The following is a 4001-nucleotide window of genomic DNA, read 5'->3' on the forward strand; positions in this document are numbered from 1 at the left end:
TGTATCTGAACCCTTTTGAAGCGTACAATTTAGGGGCATTAAGCACATTTATGAGGTACAACTATCACGACGCTCCCCCCACAGGACTCTTACCTTCCCCAGAGGACACACTATGTGCGGTCAAAAAATAAAATTCGGGCACCTGGGTGGCTCAGTTGGTTATGCAGACGTCTGCCTTTGGCTCAGGTCATGATCTCAGCGTCCTGGGATCAGTCCCACATGGGGTTCCCCATTCAGTGGGGAGTCTGCTTCTCCTCCACCCCTCTCCCCTGCTTGAGTGCACACTCACGCGCGTGCTCTCAGATAAATAAAATCTTTAGAAAACAAAAACAAAATTCATCTGAGTACATTTGAAGACCTACTTGGGTTTATTAAGAGATGCACAAAACAGGCAGCTTCTCACCTAGTAAGTAGAGGAGTTGAACAAAAAAGAAAGATTTGTACAGGAAGGAGCATAGGAAAAGAAAGTTATTAGAAAAAGGAAAAAAGAAAAGATTCTTTGTGGCAAGATCATCTTTCCCTATGGGAAGGGCAAGGGATCTGACCCCATACGTGTATCCCCTCATCTTCCCTTTGCGGTTTGGAGAAGGCCCATGGGACAGATTACCTCATCGATGCTGGCCAGAAAACTCCTCACTGACCAGTTCAGGCTACACTGCAAGGAGCAAAGGTATTACGGGATTTGGTGACTTGGTCGAAATGACGCCATTTTGGGCCCGTGGTTTTCTTTTGAACACCATTAAACACACTTCCGTGTTCCTCTGCCCACCCAGGCCCTGGCGACTACTACTCTACTTTCTGTCTCCATGAACGGGGCTGTGTTGGGTATTTGACGCATGTGGAATTGTAGCTTATTTGTTCTATTGTGACAGGCATGTCCCAGCGTCGTGTTTTCATGGTTCATCCATGTTGCAGGGGTCAGCACTTTGCACGGCTGAACGATACTCCATGGTATGGACCACCCAATTTCATTCACTTGTTCATCTGTCCGTGGAGACCTGGGTTGTTGCTACCTTTGGGCTACTGTAAATAATGCTGCTATCAACGGGTTCTACAGGTATCTGTTCTAGTTCCTGCTTTCAGCGATGTTGGGTACATATCCAGAAATGGGTATGTATGGTGTTCGTTTGGTGTTCATATGGTAATTCTAGATTTTTCTGGAACCGCCCTACCCGTAGAGGCTGCACGCATTATTTTCATAGTCCCACCAACAGTTTTCAAGCCTTTGTATGGGAGAACTCTAGGGAGGGGATGGGGAACTCTTCACACTAGTGGAGAAGACATCGTGATTCAATCAAGGCTGTTCAAGGTCTCGACCAAATTTCAATATATACCTTATTAAATTTTTGATAAAAGATCAGCACACCCATATCCACACACACACACCCCATGTGAAACCAAGCTAAGACTTTTACTACACACAGATGTGAAGATAAAATTATCTGACAGTGTACGAGACAAGTGTAAAAACTAAACTCTTTATTTCATGGTCACATTTCCTTAACTCAAGTATGAAAAAAAATTAAAAGACGCGCTAGTGTTACCCGTCATCTAAGGAGCCCACCAAAATCGATGCTATTTATAGACATTAAAAAACCAAATGAAAGCCAAAGCCCCGAAAACCCAACGTGAGTACAGAACTCCGAGTATGATTGCCCGGGTCAGTGGGACGCAGCCCGGGAGGGGTTTTCCCCGACGATGTACCACACCCGGTTTCGGTTTCTTCTTGACCCGAGTTACCAGGAATCCTCCCAGTGGGATGAGATGCTGCGGCTTTCTGGAGGGAAGCATTCTGTGTCACTTCCAGAAGCTACTTAACCTCTGCCAGCCTCGTTCTGTGGATCTGTTATGAGCACATGGAGCTAGAGCCCAGGAGGAGGTGGGATGTGGGAACGCAGCACCCATGCGAGCTTACATGCAAAGGAGTGTGAGCCTGGTGTGATAAGCAGCCTCGTAAGACGGTTCAGAGGCTCGCTGACTCCTGGTCCTCACCTCGTGTAGAATATCCCATCCGGGGCTACCGACTTGCATCCAACAAAGAGAACCATCCGGGGCTACCGACTTGCATCCAACAAAGAGAATATAGCACCAGTATTGGGATGTCCCTTTTGAGATTAAGTTACAAAAGACTGTGACTTCTGTCTTGCTACCATTCTCTGGCTTTTCTGACTCGCTTTCTCTGATGCAGACAGTTTCCGTGTTGTGAGCTGCCACGAGGACAGCCCCTTGTAACAAGGGACAGAGAGCGTGACCTTCAGCCCGCAGCCATGAGAAACGAAGACTCTTATCCAGCAGCTCGCAAGGAGCTGACTTTTGCCAACAGCCGCAGGAGGGAGCGGAGCAGGGGGTCTCTCCCCGGTGGAGCCCAACCCAGCCTTGTGACAGACTCTGAGCCGGCAACCTGGCCTAGCCACGCCGATTCCTGACCCATGGAAACCGTGAGATGGTAAGCGTGTGTCGTTTTAAGGGGTAAAGTTTTGGGGTAACCTATGATTAGACCATGATAGAAAACTAATACACCCAGGTAAGCAGTCCTGTGCTTAAAGAGACAATAAAATCACTTGTATTCATTGTGCAATCGCATTTACAAAATTATTTATATACGGTCAATAAACAACTGGGTTTATCGCAACGCTGAGAAAGAAAACCAGAACTTTACACAACCTGGAACAAGAGTTTAGTGCTTCACAGAAATGCCATTTCTCTGCGGAGTCGAGCTGACCACACAGCTTTCTGACTCCCTGCAGGACGTGTGCCATCAAGTCTGAAAACCACACTCCACTGAATTTCTTCAAATTTGTAAGCCAACTATAAAAATCTACAAAACTCTAGCAGGTTTAAAAAAAAAAAAAGAACAATAGAAAACAAAGTATTATCTGTCCTCCTGGCTGAATTTACCTTGCTGTAAAAGTCATCATTCGTACAGTTAAAATTCACAGGTAAACATGAGCTCTCCCATTCATAAGAAATGTCCAAACAGGCAAATCCACAGAGACAGAAAGCAAAGTAGTGCTTGCCAGCACGAGGCCAGACAATAGGGAATGACTGCTAAAAGGCATGGGGTTTCTTTCTGGGGTGATGAGAATGTTCTAGAATTACACCATGCTGCTTATCTGTACAACTTTGTGAATATACTAAAAACAAATATTAAATTGTACATTTTAAAATGGTGAGTTTCATGGTTTCTGAATTACATGTCAATTAGAAAGAATCTGTAGGCAAGCTCTTACGGAGGAAAGTGAGTCCCTTTAAACATCCCTCCCAGGGTGCCTGGGTGGCTCAGTGGGTTAAGCCACTGCCTTTGGCTCAGGTCATGATCTCGGGGTCCTGGGATAGAGTCCCGCATCGGGCTCTCTGCTCAGCAGGGGGCCTGCTTCCCTCTCTCTCTTTCTCTGCCTGCCTCTCCATCTACTTGTGATTTCTCTCTGTCAAATAAATAAATAAAATCTTTAAAAAAAAAAAAATAAACATCCCTCCCAGACAGTTACGCTACATCCCCAGAAGGACGTGCATCACCGCAGAACAGCTTACATGTCCCTTTTTCTTTCTTTCTTTTTTTGCATTGCGTCTTCTAGGAAAATGCTAGCAAAAATCCTTCTCCAGTAAATGTGTATTGTTGTTGTTGTTTAAATGTGTTTTGGGGGGCACCTGGGTGGCTCAGTGGATTCAGCATCTGCCTTTGGTTCAGGTCATGGTCTCCAGGTCATGGGATCGAGTCCCATATTGGGCTCCCCGCTCAGCGGGGGGTCTGTCTTTCCCTCTCCCTCTGCCCCTGCCCATGCACGCTCTCGCTCTCTCAAAGAAATAAAAATAAAATCTTAAAAAAAATATTGTTTTAAATGTGTTTTTGTTCATTTACATGTTAGATTCATTTTAAAAACTCTGGACAATTTTCACCTTGTTTTATAATAATTAGTTACTCCTTGCTACGCATGACAAGGTAGGGAAACTTACCAAAACAAAGCGTTTAAGGAGGAAGAAAGTGTAAATCTTTTCAAAGA

Source organism: Mustela putorius, unplaced genomic scaffold, assembly GCF_011764305.1.
Source record: "Mustela putorius furo isolate JIRA1106 unplaced genomic scaffold, ASM1176430v1.1 tig00000873_pilon_pilon_pilon, whole genome shotgun sequence".
NCBI classification, from domain to species: Eukaryota; Metazoa; Chordata; class Mammalia; order Carnivora; family Mustelidae; genus Mustela; species Mustela putorius.